Source organism: Arachis hypogaea, chromosome 15 (genome assembly GCF_003086295.3).
Source record: "Arachis hypogaea cultivar Tifrunner chromosome 15, arahy.Tifrunner.gnm2.J5K5, whole genome shotgun sequence".
Lineage (NCBI taxonomy): Eukaryota > Viridiplantae > Streptophyta > Magnoliopsida > Fabales > Fabaceae > Arachis > Arachis hypogaea.
This window is the reverse complement of record NC_092050.1, coordinates 105,356,663-105,372,632: the sequence shown is the minus strand read 5'-3', so window position 1 is coordinate 105,372,632 and position 15,970 is coordinate 105,356,663. Positions and strand designations below refer to the sequence as shown.

Here is a 15,970-nt window from a genome sequence, read left to right as displayed (position 1 = left end):
TGGAGTCGAGACTATTGCGCCGAGCTGATTTAGCGTTGTCCGTCCTATCAAGGCGTTGTAGGCTGAACTCACGTCAACCACGATGTAGTCTATGTTGAGCGTCCTTGACCGGTTTCCTTTTCCGAAGGTTGTACAGTGAGATGTATCCAAGTGATTGGATTGGAGTGTCAGCCGAATAAGCTGTTCGGATATGCTCTGAGTTTTTTTTCCTCTAGGCCGAGTTTGTCGAAGGCGGTTTTGAACAATATGTCAGCCGAGCTTCCCTGGTCCACCAGTGTTCTGTGGAGCTTAGCGTTGGCCAATATGATGGTGATGACCATGGGATCATCATGTCCCGAGATGACGCCAGCGGCGTCCTCTTTAGTAAAAGTGATAGTAGGGAGGTCGGGTGCTCCTTCTCCTCCCTCGACATGATATACTTCTTTAAGATGTCTTTTGCGAGATGATTTGGTGATTTCTCCTCCCACAAATCCTCCGTGTATCATGTGGACATGTCTCTCCGGGGTACGAGGTGGTCGTTCTATTCGTCTGACCTCTTCGTCCCTTCTTTTTTTCTTGGCTCATCTGTTTTGCTGGCTAAGTACCGATCTAGTCTCCCCTCTCTTACCAATTTTTCTATGACATTCTTCAAATCAAAGTACTCGTTGGTGGGATGTCCATAGATTCGATGGTATTCACAGTATTCTGTCGATTTCCTCCTCCTTTCTTGCTTTTGAGTGGGCGAGGTGGGGGTATCTTTTTAGTATGGCATACTTCTCTATAGACATCTACAAGAGATGCCCGAAGAGGGGTGTAATTGTGGTATTTCTTTATCTTTTCTCCATGTTGATCTTTTTTCTTGGACTCTTTATCCTTATCTTGGGAGGAGTAGGAGAATCTGGATTTTGAGGTCTCTCCTAGTTGAGAGTTTTCCTCCATGTTGATGTATTTCTCAGCTCGTTCTTGCACTTCATTCAGAGATGTGGGATGTTTTTTCGATATGGAGTGACTAAAAGGTCCCTCTCGTAAGCCATTGATGAGACCCATAATGGCTGCTCTGTTGGTAGACTTTGTATGTCCAGACATGCTTTGTTGAATCTTTCCATGTAGCTGCGAAGGCTTTCCCAATCTCCTTGCTTGATCCCTAATAGGATTGGGACGTGTTTAGTTTTGTCCTTCTGGATGGAGAATTGATGAGCGGATAATTTATACGCTTTTTGGCATTGTTTTTATGTAGTTTTCAGTATGTTTTAGTTGCTTTTTATTATATTTTTATTAGTTTTTAAATAAAAATCACATTTTTGGACTTTACTATGAGTTTGTGTGTTTTTCTGTGATTTCAAGTATTTTCTGGCTGAAGTTGAGGGACCTGAGCAAAAATCTAATTCAGAGGCTGAAAAAGGACGGTAGATGCTGTTGGATTCTGACCTCCCTGCACTCGAATGGATTTTCTGGAGCTACAGAAACCCAATTGGCACGCTCTCAATTGTGTTGGAAAGTAGACATCCTAGTCTTTCCATCAATATATAATAGTCCATACTTTGCCCGAGTTTTGATAACACAAACTGGCGTTTGAACGCCAACTTTCTACCCTATTCTGGCGTTAAATGCTAGAACTGGCATAAAAGCTAGAGTTAAACGCCCAAACTGGCACCAAAGCTGGCATTTAACTCCAAGAAGAGTCTCTACATGTGAAGGCTTCAATGCTCAGTCCAAGCACACACCAAGTGGGCCCCAGAAGTGGATTTCTGCATTATCTGCACTTAGTTACTTATTTTCTGTAACCCTAGCTACTAGTTTAGTATAAATACTACTGTTAGTGACTTATTTTACATCTTTGGACGTTTAGTCCTTAGAGCTTATGCCATATTGTACACGTTTGGAGGCTGGCCTCACAGCCATGCCTAGACCTTTCACTTATGTATTTTCAACGGTGGAGTTTCTACACCCCATAGATTAAGGTGTGGAGCTCTGCTGTTCCTCATGAATTAATGCAAAGTAACATTGTTTTTCTATTCAACTCAAGCTTATTCTTATTCTAAGATATTCATTTGCACACAAGAACATGATGAATGTGATGATCAAGTGGCACTCATCACCATTCTAACTTATGAATGCGTGCCTGACAAACACTTCCGTTCTACATGAAACAAGCTTGAATGCATATCTCTTAGCCTTCTGGTTCACGATCAAAGTCTCCGTGGTATAGGCTAGAATTATTGGTGGTCATTCCTGAGATCCGGAAAGTCTAAACCTTATCTGTGGTATTCCGAGTAGGATCTGGGAAGGAATGACTGTGACGAGCTTCAAACTCGCGAGTGTTAGGCGTAGTGATAGATGCAAAAGGATCAATCGATCCTATTCCAACATGAGTGAGAACCGACAGATGATTAGCCGTGTGGTGACAGCGCATTTGGACCATTTTCACTGACAGGACGGATGGTAGCCATTGACAACGGTGATCCCCCAACATACAGCTTGCCATGGAAAGGAGTACGACTGATTGAATGAAGACAGTAGGAAATCAGAGGTTCAGAAGGAACAAAGCATCTTCATACGCTTATCTGAAATCCCACCAATGAATTACATAAGTGTTTCTATCTTATTTTATATTTTATTTATATTTTAATTCTCAAAACCTCATAACCATTTAAATCTGCCTGACTGAGATTTACAAGATGACCATAGCTTGCTTCAAGCCGACAATCTCCGTGGGATCGACCCTTACTCACGTAAGGTTTATTACTTGGACGACCCAGTGCACTTGCTGGTTAGTTGTGCGGAGTTGTGAAAAATAGTTGAGATTACGATCGTGCGTACCAAGCTGTTGGCGCAGTTGAGATCACAATTTCGTGCACCAAGTTTTTGGCGCCGTTGCCGGGGATTTTTCGAGTTTGGACAACTGACGGTCTATCTTGTTGCTCAGATTAGGTAATTTTATTTTAATTTTAAGCTTTTTGTTTTTATTCTTTTTATTTTCAAAAAAAAAATTCAAAAAAAATAAATTATTCTATGACTTCAGAACTTTTAAGAATGAATTCTAGAGTTTTAGATGATGCTTTTATCATCACAGGAGCTAGTTGATTCCCATCAATTTGGCTATTGTATGTAATGTCCTGCTGAAGCTTTAGACTAACATTGCATGATTCCTGGAATTCGTATTAAAAATTTTGAATTTCTTTATTTTCATTTTCCAAATAATTTTCGAAAAATAAAAAAAAATTTAATAAAATCATAAAAACCAAAAGTTTCATGTTTCTTATTTGAGTCTTGTGTTAAATTTTAAGTTTGGTGTCAATTGCATATTTTAATTTTTCTTTAAATTTTTGAAAATTCATGCATGTATCCTTCATAATCTTCAAGTTGTTCTTGATGATTTTCTTTGTTTGATCTTTGCATTTTCATGTTTTGTGTCTTTTCTTGTTTTTCATATGCATTTTTAATTTGTTAGTGTCTAAACATTGAAAATTTCTGAGTTTGGTGTCTTGCATGTGTGTCTTTTCTTAAAAATTTTTCAAAAATAAGTTCTTGGTGTTCATCTTGACATTCAAAGTGTTCTTGGTGTTCATCTTGACATTCAAGGTGTTCTTGCATGCATTGTATGTTTTGATCTTAATTTTTTATGTCTTGAGTCATTTAGTTATTTTTCTCTTTCCTCATTAAAAATTCAAAAATAAAAAAATATATCTTTCCCTTATTCTTCTCATAAATTTCGAAATTTTGGATTGACTTAGTCAAAAAGTTTTAAAATTTAGTTGTTTCTTGTTAGTCAAGTCAAAATTTCAATTTAAAAATCCTATCTTTTCGAAAGCTTTTTCAAAAATCAAATCTTTTTCAATTTTCCTCTTTCATATTTTCGAAAATTTCAAAAATTTGATTTTCAAATTTTTTTTATTTTGATTTCATATTTTTTAATTCATTACTAACATTTACTATGATTGATTCAAAAATCTCAAGTTATTACTTGCCTATTAAGAAAGGTTCAATCTTTAAATTTTAAAATCATATCTTTTAGTTTCTTGTTAGTCAAGTAATCAACTTTAATTTTCAAAATCAAATCTTTTTAAATTTCTCTTTCAAATCTTTTTCAAAATAAATTTCAATCATATCTTTTTCAAAATCAATTTCAAAATCTTTTCTAACTTCTTATCTTTTCAAAATTGAGTTTCAAATCTTTTTCAATTAACTACTTGACTTTTTGTTTGATTTTAAAAGTTTTTCTATTTCAATCGTATCTTTTTCAAAACCACCAAACTACTTTTCCCCCTCCAATATTCGAAAATCACTAACCACTTTTTCAAAATCCTTTTTAATTAACTAATTGTTTTAAATTTTAATTTAATTTTATTCCTTTTTATAATTTTCGAATACTAACCAATAATTAAAATAAAAACAAAAATATTTTCCTTTTATTTTAATTTAAAATTCTCTCTCTCTCTCTCTCATCTCTTTCTATTTATTTATTTATTTACTAACACCTTTCTTCTTCTTATAATTCGAACCCCCTCTCCCTCTCTGTGTTCGAATTCTTTATCTTCTCTCTCCTTCTTCTATTCTTCTCTTCTTCTACTCACATAAAGGAATCTCTATACTGTGACATAGAGAATTCCTCTTCTTTTCTATTCTCTTGTTTTTCATATGAGCAGGAATAGGGATAAAGACATTCTTATTGAAGCTAATCCTGAACCTGAAAGGACTCTTAAGAGGAAACTAAGAGAAGCTAAAGCACAACCCTCTGGCGAGGACCTGACAGAAATTTTCGAAAAAGAAGGAGACATGGTTGAACCCACCAACAATAGTGGAGATGCAAGAAAGATGCTTGGTGACTTTATTGCACCCTCTTCTGACTTCTGTGGAAGGAGCATCTCAATTCCTGCAATTGGAGCAAACAACTTTGAGCTTAAGCCTCAATTAGTTTCTTTAATGCAGCAGAATTGCAAGTATCATGGACTTCCATTAGAAGATCCTCATAAGTTTTTAGCTGAGTTCTTGCAAATCTATGACACAGTTAAGACTCATGGGGTTGACCCTGAGATCTACAAACTTATGCTTTTCCCTTTTGCTGTAAGAGACAGAGCTAGGACATGGTTGGACTCACAACCTAAGGACATCCTGAACTCTTGGGAAAAGCTGGTCAATGCCTTCTTGGCAAAGTTTTTTCCACCTCAAAAATTTAGTAAGCTTAGAGTGGAAGTCCAAACCTTCAGACAGAAGGAAGGCGAATCCCTCTATGAAGCTTGGGAAAGATACAAGTAATTGATCAGAAGGTGTCCTTCTGGTATGCTTTCAGAATGGAGCATCATATGCATATTCTATGATGGTCTGTCTGAACTGTCCAAGCTGTCATTGGACAACTCTGCTGGTGGATCTCTTCATCTGAAGAAGACGCCTGAAGAAGCTCAAGAACTCATTGAAATGGTTGCAAATAACCAATTCATGTACACTTCTGAAAGAAATCCTGTGAATAATGGGACGACTCAGAATAAAGGAGTTCTTGAAATTGATACTCTGAATGCCATATTGGCTCAAAACAAAATATTGACTCAGCAAGTCAATATGATTTCTCAAAGTTTGAATAGATTGCAAGCTGCATCCAACAGTACTAAAGAATCATCTTCTGAAGAAGAAGCTTATGATCTTGAGAACTCTGCAATGGCAGAGGTAAATTACATGGAAGAATCCTATGTAAACACCTATAATCTTTCATGGAAAAATCATCCAAATTTCTCATGGAAGGACCAACAGAAACCTCAACAAGGCTTCAATAATAATGGTGGAAGAAATAGGTTTAGCAATAGCAAGCCTTTTCCATCATCTTCTCAGTAATAAACAGAGAATTCTGAACAGAGCCACTCTGGCCTGGCAACCATAGTCTCTGATCTATCCAAGACCACACTAAGTTTCATGAATGAAACAAGGTCTTCTATTAGAAATTTGGAGGCACAAGTGGGTGATGTTAGGATTTTTGCCAGTAAAGAATTTCATAAAAATAGTCGCGTTGTAGATATAGTCTCTAAACCGACAGAAATCCCTTCGTACAAATGTTTTGGTTGTCACAAGTAACAAACCCCTTTAAAATTGATAACCGAGTATTTAAACCTCGGGTCGTCTTCTCAAGGAATTGCAGGGAGGTGTATTTATTATTGGTTATGAGTTTTCTAGGGAATGTTGAGTTTGGGCAATGGGCACAGGTATATTTAAATGACAAGTAAAATAAATTAACAATAATAAAATCTCTTGGCAAGGTATGAGAACTGGAAGTCCTATCCTTATCAATTGCGATGAGAATTGGGTTTTAATCCCACTTTGTTAACCTCTAACTATGAAGGTAAATCAAGTAGATTAATTAGCTTAATCCTCAGGTCCTAGTCAATTCCTATGGAAAGACTAGAGTTATTGGAGCAACTCCCAATTTCAATCACTCCTTTATTTGACAGCTCAAGCGTTACCAATAAATCAACCAAAGCCAAAAGGGAAAAATCTAAATTATTTAAATAAAGGAAAGCAATCATAGATCTGAAAATACCTCAAATTAGCACTAATAAAGATATCAAATGTAATATGGAAGAGTTCATAAATTAAATTAGAAAAATAAATAAAAGGGACATTGAACCTGTGATCGCAAAAGATGAAATAATCATGAAGTGAAAAGAATCCTAATTCTAAATCCTAAGAGAGAGGAGAGAACTCCTCTCTCTAAAAACTACATCTACTCCTAAAATTGTGAATTCTGAGAGCCTCCCTATGAATGGATGCAGTCCCCCACTTTATAGCCTCTAATCTGTGGTTTCTGGGCCGCAAACTGGGTCAGAAACAGTCCAGAATTCGCTGGTTTCGAATTTTGCCACGCTGGATTTCCGTCATTGCGACGCGGCCGCATGGATCACGCGGTCGTGTCACCTAGCGTCAGGGAAACTATAACATATTATATATCAAATCGAAGTTCCGGACGTTAGCTATCCAACGCAACTGGAACTGCGTCATTTGGACCTCTGAAGCTAAAGTTATAGCTGTTTGAGTGCGAAGAGGTCAGGCTGGACAGCTTAGCAATTTCTCCAACTTATTGTATTCCTTCCACTTTTGCATGCTTCCTTTCCATCCTCTAAACCATTCCTGCCCTGTAATCTCTGAAATCACTTAGCACACATATCAAGGCATCTAATGGTAATAAGAGAGGATTAATAATAAGCAAATATAAGATCAAAGAAGCATGTTTTCAATCATAGCACAAAATCAGGAAGGAAATATAAAACCATGCAAATATTATGAATAAGTGGGTAAAGAGTTGATAAAATCCACTCAATTGAGCACAAGATAAACCATGAAATAGTGGTTTATCAACCTCTCCACACTTAAACACTAGCATGTCCTCTTGCTAAGCTCAAGAGAAACTATAAAGATGAAGAGGAATGGTAGAATGCATGAAATGCAACCTATGAATGCAACTAAATGCAGAATGCTTCTACCTACTTGGTTAAAAGTAAATAAGTTCTCCAAGACAAACATAAATCAAATTCCACTAATTCAAATTATACAATAAAATGCAAGTAAACTTGTAAGAAGATAGCTCGTGAAAGCAGGAATCATAGAATTAAGCACTAAACCCTCACTGGTAGTGTATATCACTCTAGTCTCTTAAGTGTATAGGGTAAATCACTATACTCTTCCCTAGTCATGCTTTCTAAACCTTGTTCTTCATCTAACCAATCAACAAAAATTTAGTGTACCAATGCAAACATCATGAGGTCTTTTTCAAGGTTGTAATGGGGCTAAGGTAAGGGTAAAGGTATATATATGGCTAAGTGAGCTATAAATTGAATCTTTTACTAGCCAAGCTCTCACCTAACATACATACATTCTATATAACTTTAAAATCATACCTAGCTACCCATAATTCCCACTTTTATATCACATACTCATGTATCAACTTTTTCTTTTTAATTTATCACATGTGCATTGATTTTTCATTAACTTAACATTGGGGTAATTTTGTCCCCTTATTTAATTTGCTCTTTTTCTTTTCTTTTTCTCTTTTTCTCTCTTTTTTTTTTTTTAGAAAAATAAACATAACTTATCAATGTACATGGATTTTTAATTTTTCTAGTCTCACATGAGTAGGTACCCAAATTCCAAATATTTTATCAAATTAAAAATATAACACATTTCCTTATTAACCCATGTTCGCATGGTTTCCCCACACTTAATTGTTACACAATCCCTATCTTAAGCTAACCAAAGATTCAATTGGGATATTTAATTGTTTTTCTGCTTTAAGGCTAGTGATGTGGTAAAATACAGAACAAGAGAGAGTTAAAAGGCTCAAAGTGGCTGACAAGGGTGATTTAAAGGGTAGGCTTATTTGGGATAAGTGAGGTAAAATCAAATAATGGCCTCAATCATATGCAAACATGTAAATACACTAAATAATTGACATATAGGTTGGAACAAAATATAGATTACAATCATAGAGAAGGGAACACACATGAATAAAATATTTATGGTTAAATAATGTAACCATGTAAATAAGCTCAAAGTCTCACAGGTTGTATGTTCTTTGACTCAAAAACCATGTTCCAAATACAACTTCAAACAAATTTAACACATAAAAATTTTTTAAAGATTTTTATTTAAATTAGTGAAATTTTTTCAAAAATAGGATCTTAAAAAGAGATTTATTATTTTAACCAAATAGTAACTAAATACACAAAATCAAATAAATATGCAATCAAATATGCGGATGCAACAATGAACAAATACAGAAAATAAGATTATTGGTGTTGAAAAGAAAGTACTAACCCACGGAGATCGGTATCGACCTCCCCACACTTAAAGGTTGCACCGTCCTCGGTGCATGCTAAGATGTACAAGTGGACGGGCTGTTCCAACTGATGCTTTTCTTCAAGGATTGTGCAGATGGACTTGTTTGTCTCCCCTTTTAAGAATCTTCCGGTTCTCTTCCTGGTGGCCATCCTGAAAGAAAAAGGGAAGAAAGGTAACCCAATAATAAGGGTCTCATTTACATAAAAGAAGTATGGGTTAATGCCAAATGATAAGGGTCTCATTTACATGAAAGCTTCAACATGTAAGGGAGAAAACAATAGAAGCCATGTCATACCAGTGGTGCAAAATTTGCAACCTTGGGGAAAAAGGTGGGTAATGAAAGACAATGTAAATTCATGTCAATGCAAAAGGAATATCAGTAATATAAAAATTAGCATTGATTTAAATAATATTACCCAATCAGAATAAAACAAGTCATGAAGCACCAAGAAAATACCAGAAAAGATGTAACAGTTGAATAAGAACATTTGAACACCAATAATAAATTTAGAAAAAATAAAAATATGCAATGAATGAGAGTATGCAAATAAATTAAATAAAATAAAATGAAAGTGAAAAAGAATGAGAAGTAGAAAAAGAAAGTGAGAAAGGAGAGAGAAGGGAGAAATTAGGATTAGAAAAGAAAAGATAAGAAAATTGGCACTAATCTGGATAGGTTGTGCGACGCTGGCGACGCGGTCGCGTGGTGCGCAATAAGGTCAGGTGACGCGGACGCGTGGGGCACGCGATTGCGTGACTTGATTTGTGCTAGTGGCGCGAGTGCAGCCTCGCGGTCGCACAACTCTCTGTTCAAAACTCTTTTTGTCAAAATTCTGGGTGACGCGATCACGTGGTCGACGCGATCGCGTGAGTGGCCATCATGGGGATATGACGCGGACGCGTGGGGCACGCGTTCGCGTGGTGAGGCTTGGGCTTCCAGCACGAGTCCAGCCCAACTCCAGCTCAACTTTCGGCCATGCACCCGGTTGATGTCGATTTCAGGTCACGCGGCCGTGTGGGTGATGCGGTCGCGTGGGAGGCCAATATTCCCAGGTGACACGGACGCATCAGCGACGCGGTCGCGTGGGACGAATTGTGCCACTGGCACGCCTCCAGCCTCGCTCCAGCGTGACTTTCTGTTCGTTTTTATTTTCTCTTCTCTCCTTGCGACGCGGACGCGTCGCTGATGCGGTCGCGTCGCGTGGCACCCTATTTTTTTTAAGTCTGGAAAGATGCATAATGCAGTGTTAATATGAATGTGATGCAAAACTCCAGGTTCAATATAATAAAATAAAATAAAATTTCAAAAACTGACAAAACTAAATAAAATTAAAATTGAGAAAGGAATAATTATACCATGGTGGGTTGTCTCCCACCTAGCACTTTTAGTTAGAGTCCTTAAGTTGGACATTTGGTGAGCTCCCTGTTATGGTGGCTTGTGTTTGAACTCATCCAGGAATCTCCACCAATGTTTGTGATTCCAGTAAACTCCGGGGTCCCAAACTAGGCGCAGAAAGCCTTCAAGTAAGTTAAAGCAAGTGACAAGGCCCCAAGAGTGGTGATTGGTAGAATGGATTCCGGGGTCCCAGACCTTGCCTTTGCACCCGTCTTTTGGTTGAGCAATATTGTTCCCTCCGGGTGGCAAGCAGTCTGAATTCTCACGTAAGCGGCCAAACAACTTCCTAGACCCATTCAGTTGAGCTCTATACCAACCTTTACTCCTAAACTTAAAGCTTCCAACCATGATGAACCTTGCAGGAAAATTCTTACCACTGGCCATCTTCCTCTTACTCTTAATGTCACAAAGAGCTCTAAGTTGACCATCCGTCTCCAGTAGCCCATATTCAAGTGGGATTAGAAAGCTACGGGATATGAATTTTACCCACTTGAATGTTGTGAAGGATGATGGCAACTTAGGGGGAGGTATTTTTAATGAAATTGCAAGCTCCACGCCCTTGTGCTCTTCTCTAATAATTACCACCTCTTTGCAAGCTTCTTCAATTTCAACCTCTTCCTCTTGGTAGCTTTCTTCCAATTCAATCTCCTCTTCATTGCTATCCAAGGGCATAGGAGGCTGTGCTTCTTCTTGTTGAATCTCCATCACTTCATCAACCTCTTCCAAGTCTTCAACTGTGATATACGTTGGAGGTTGTACACCCTCCTCAGCATCAAATTCAACCGTCTTGGAAAGAGGTTCTATGACTGGACTTTCCCATGGAGGTTCTGCATCTCCTAAGTCTTCAACCACTTCTTCTTCTTCAATAATTCCGGCTTCCTCTACTTGTTTCAGTACAAAGTCATGCTCCGTACTATTCACTGGAGTTTCTAGTATCTCTTTCATACTACGTTCTTCATTAGATTGTCCACATGAAGCCATGGGGGTTCCTTGAGTGCCTGAACGTCGGGAAGCTAATTGACTCATTATTGCTTTCCCCAATTGATGAATGGTTGCCTGAAATTGATCCACTGTTTCTTTTAGGCAAACCTCTGCTTCTCGGGTTGTCGGATTTGGACAGGACACATAGAGAAGTGGTGGTGGTTGGGAGTGAGTGGATTGGAATTGGGGTGGTTCTATATATGGTTCATATGGCTCATAAGGTGGTTGGTATGGTGGTTGAGGGTTAGGGTCATATGGAGGTGAATGGTGGTAGTTGGCTTGTGAGTGTGGTAGTTCAAAGTTGTGTTGAGGAAAGGGTTCATAGGCATATGGTGGTGGTTGTTGATAGTTGATGAGCGGATAATTTATACGCTTTTTGGCATTGTTTTAAGTATGTTTTTAGTAGGATCTAGTTACTTTTAGGGATGTTTTCATTAGTTTTTATGTTAAATTCACATTTCTGGACTTTACTATGAGTTTGTGTGTTTTTCTGTGATTTCAGGTATTTTCTGGCTGAAATTGAGGGACTTGAGCAAAAATCAGATTCAGAGGTTGAAGAAGGACTGCTGATGCTGTTGGATTCTGACCTCCCTGTACTCAAAGTGGATTTTCTAGAGCTACAGAACTCGAAATGGCGCGCTTCCAATTGCGTTGGAAATTAGACATCCAGGGCTTTCCAGCAATGTATAATTGTCCATACTTTGGCCAAGAATAAACGACGCAAACTGGCGTTCAACGCCAGCTTTCTGCCCAAATCTAGCGTCCAGCGCCAGAAAAGGAGCCAAAACCAGAGTTGAACGCCCAAACTGGCACAAAAGCTGGCGTTCAACTCCAAGGAGGACCTCTACACATGCAAAACTCAAAGCTCAGCCCAAGCACACACCAAGTGGGCCCCGGAAGTGGATTTATGCATCAATTACTTACTTCTGTAAACCCTAGTAGCTAGTTTATTATAAATAGGACATTTCACTATTGTATTTGAGATCTTTGGTCTCAGTTTTCATCCATTGTTCATCTTAGGAGACTATTGATCATGTTTTAGGGGGCTGGCCATCTCGGCCATGCCTGGACCTTCACTTATGTATTTTCAACGGTAGAGTTTCTACACTCCATAGATTAAGGTGTGGAGCTCTGCTGTTCCTCAAAGATTAATGCAAAGTACTACTGTTTTCTATTCAATTCATCTTGTTTTGCTTCTAAGATATTCATTCGTACTTCAATCTGAATGTGATGAATGTGACAATCATCATCATTCCCTATGAACGCGTGCCTGACAACCACTTCCGTTCTACCTTAGACTGAATGAGTATCTCTTAGATCTCCTAACCAGAATCATCGTAGTGTAAGCTAGAATGATGGCGGCATTCAAGAGAATCCGGAAGGTCTAAACCTTGTCTGTGGTATTCCGAGTAGGATTCAATGAATGAATGACTGTGACGAGCTCCAAACTCGCAATTGCGGGGCGTTAGTGACAGACGCAAAAGGATAGTAAATCCTATTCCAGCATGATCGAGAACCGACAGATGAATAGCCGTGCCGTGACAGGGTGCGTTGGCCATTTTCACTGAGAGGATAAGATGAAGCCATTGACAAGGGTGATGCCTCCAGACGATTAGCCGTGCCGTGACAGGGCATTTGGATCATTTTCCCAAGAGAAGACCGAAAGTAGCCAATGACAATGGTGATGTATCACATAAAGCCAGCCATGGGAAGGAGTAAGACTGACTTGATGAAGATAGCAGGAAAGCAGAGGTTCAGAGGAACGAAAGCATCTCCATTCGCTTATCTGAAATTCTCACCGATGAATTACATAAGTATTTCTATCCCTAACTTATTAATTACTTTCAAAAACTCCATAACCATTTGATATCCGCCTGACTGAGATTTACAAGGTGACCATAGCTTGCTTCATACCAACAATCTCCGTGGGATTCGACCCTTACTCACGTAAGGTATTACTTGGACGACCCAGTGCACTTGCTGGTTAGTTACACGGAGTTGTGAACCATGGTCTTGGCATCATGTTTTTTTGGCGCCATTACCAGGGAAAGAAAGAGCGATGAATTTTACATAATTAAAGTGTAATCACGATTCCGCGTACCAAGTTTTTGGCGCCGTTGCCGGGGATTGTTTGAGTATGGACAACTGACGGTTCATCTTGTTGCTCAGATTAGGTAATTTTCTTTTTGTTTTCTTTTCAAAATTTTTTTCAAAAATATTTCAAAAATGTCTCATCTGTTTTCGAAAAAAATAAAAAATAAAAATAAAAAAAATTGTTTTTAAAAATATATTTTTCTTCAGAAATTTTAAGAATGAATTCTAGTGTTTCACGAAGCATGTGAAGCCTGGCTGGCTGTAAAGCCATGTCTAAATTCATTTGGACTGAGGCTTGCAATTTGTTATCAAGAGCAAGCTAGTTGTTGTTAATCCATCTGCTGCTGTTCCTGATTTACATGCTGAAGCTTGGCTGGCCATTGGCCATGTCTAGTGTTTTGGACCGGAGCTTTCATTGAAAGCTTGGCTGGCTAGTGAGCCATGTCTAATTCCTGGACTGAAGCTTTAGACTAACATGGCAAGATTCCTGGAATTCATATTAAAAATTTTGGAATCCTTATTTTTTTTTCTTTTTCAAATAATTTTCGAAAAAATACAAAAAAATTAGAAAATCATAAAAATCAAAAATATTTTTTGTGTTTCTTGTTTGAGTCATGAGTCATGTTATAAGTTTGGGTGTCAATTGCATGTGCATCTTGCATTTTTCGAAAATTTTCATGCATTCATAGTGTTCTTCATGATCTTCAAGTTGTTCTTGGTAAGTCTTCTTGTTTGATCTTTGCATTTGCATGTTTTGTGTCTTTTCTTGTTTTTTATATGCATTCTTGAATTCTTAGTGCCTAAGCATTAAAGAATTCTAAGTTTGGTGTCCTGCATGTTTTCTTTGCATTAAAAATTTTTCAAAAATATGTTCTTGGTGTTCATCATGATCTTCATAGTGTTCTTGGTGTTCATCTTGACATTCATAGAATTCTTGCATGCATCACATGTTTTGATCTAAAATTCTCATGCATTGCATCATCTTTCTTGTTTTTCTCTCTCATCATAAAAATTCAAAAAATCAAAAAAATATCTTTCCCTCTTTTTCTCTCTCAAATTTCAAAAATTAGATTTGACTTTTTCAAAAATTTTTAAAATCAAGTTGTTTTCATGAGTCAAATCAAATTTTCATTTTAAAAATCTTATCTTTTTCAAAATCTTTTTCAAAAATCAAATCTTTTTCATTTTTTCTTAGTTATTTTTGAAAATTATAAAAATATTTTTCAAAAATCTTTTTCTTATTTTTATCACATATTATTATTATTATTTTTTCTGTGCCCTCTTCTTTGTCATATGAGCAGGAGCAAGGACAAGAATATTCTTGTTGAAGCAGATCCAGAACCTGAAAGGACTCTGAAGAGAAAACTAAGAGAAGCTAAATTATAACAATCCAGAGATAACCTTTCAGAAATTTTCGAACAGGAAGAGGAGATGGCAGCCGAAAATAATAATAATGCAAGGAGTATGCTTGGTGACTTTACTGCACCTAATTCCAATTTACATGGAAGAAGCATCTTCATTATTGCCATTGGAGCAAACAACTTTGAGCTGAAACCTCAATTAGTTTCTCTGATGCAGCAAAACTGCAAGTTTCATGGACTTCCATCTGAAAATCCTTTTCAGTTCTTAACTGAATTCTTGCAGATATGTGATACTGTTAAGACTAATGGAGTAGATCCTGAAGTCTACAGGCTTATGCTTTTCCCTTTTGCTGTAAGAGACAGAGCTAGAATCTGGTTGGACTCTCAACCCAGAGACAGCCTAAACTCTTGGGATAAGCTGGTCACGGCTTTCTTAGCCAAGTTCTTTCCTCCTCAAAAGCTGAGCAAGCTTAGAGTGGATGTTCAGACCTTCAAACAGAAAGAAGGTGAATCCCTCTGTGAAGCTTGGGAAAGATACAAACAGTTGACCAAAAAGTGTCCTTCTGACATGCTTTCAGAATGGACCATCCTGGATATATTCTATGATGGTCTGTCTGAGTTATCTAAGATGTCATTGGATACCTCTGCAGGTGGATCCATTCACCTAAAGAAAACGCCTGCAGAAGCTCAAGAACTCATTGACATGGTTGCAAATAACCAGTTCATGTACACCTCTGAAAGGAATCCTGTGAATAATGGGACGCCTATGAAGAAGGGAGTTCTTGAAGTTGATACTTTGAATGCCATATTGGCTCAGAATAAAATATTGACTCAGCAAGTCAATATGATCTCTCAGAGTCTGCATGGAATACAAGCTGCATCCAACAGTACTCAAGAGGCTTCTTATGCAGAAGAAGCTTATGATCCTGAGAACCCTGCAATAGCAGAGGTGAATTACTTAGGTGAACCTTATGGAAACACCTATAACTCATCATGGAGAAATCATCCAAATTTCTCATAGAAGGATCAAAAGCCTCAACAAGGCTTTAATAATGGTGGAAGAAACAGGTTTAACAATAATAAACCTTTTCCATCATCCACTCAGCAACAGACAGAGAACTCTGAACAAAATGCTTCTAATTTAGCAAATCTAGTCTCTGATCTATCTAAGGCCACTGTGAGTTTCATGAATGAAACTAGGTCTTCCATTAGAAATTTGGAAGTACAAGTGGGCTAGCTGAGTAAAAGGATCACTGAAATTCCTCCCAGTACTCTCCCAAGCAATACAGAAGAGAACCCAAAAGGAGAGTGCAAGGCCATTGACATAAGCACCATGGCC

General features: G+C 37.7%; 2 non-coding genes across 2 annotated transcripts; both read right to left on the bottom strand.

The window, feature by feature from the left end:
• Positions 1–5,157: 5,157 nt before the first annotated feature.
• Positions 5,158–5,265, bottom strand: LOC112753471 (small nucleolar RNA R71). Its single transcript, XR_003177858.1, has one exon. It is a non-coding gene; the product is annotated as a small nucleolar RNA R71 (small nucleolar RNA).
• A 9,832-nt stretch (positions 5,266–15,097) lies between these two features.
• LOC112752637 (small nucleolar RNA R71) lies at positions 15,098–15,205 on the bottom strand. Its single transcript, XR_003177064.1, has one exon. It is a non-coding gene; the product is annotated as a small nucleolar RNA R71 (small nucleolar RNA).
• Positions 15,206–15,970: the final 765 nt, after the last annotated feature.